Source organism: Dendroctonus ponderosae, unplaced genomic scaffold (genome assembly GCF_020466585.1).
Source record: "Dendroctonus ponderosae isolate FM_Combo_2020 unplaced genomic scaffold, Dpon_F_20191213v2 Dpon_F_20191213_3, whole genome shotgun sequence".
NCBI lineage: Eukaryota > Metazoa > Arthropoda > Insecta > Coleoptera > Curculionidae > Dendroctonus > Dendroctonus ponderosae.
In genome coordinates this window covers 2,064,562-2,064,820 of record NW_026018508.1, presented here as the reverse complement: position 1 = coordinate 2,064,820, position 259 = coordinate 2,064,562, and positions in this window count along the sequence as shown.

Below are 259 nucleotides of genomic sequence, written 5' to 3'. Positions count from 1 at the left end.
GACACCGTGGCAATGATTGCAATCAGGAGCTTACTCAGAGTTGAAGACCATCCAAGCGGGTGTCCCACAAGGGAGCGTTCTAGGTCCTGTCCTGGATTTACTTTTTACCAGTGATATACCCCAACCGAAAGAAGTTACATTAGCAACATATGCGGATGACATAGGATTAATGTCAACTGACACAAATCGAGTAACAGCCGCACAGAAACTACAGAAAGCGAGCGACGCTGTTTATAAATGGACCACCAAGTGGAAAATT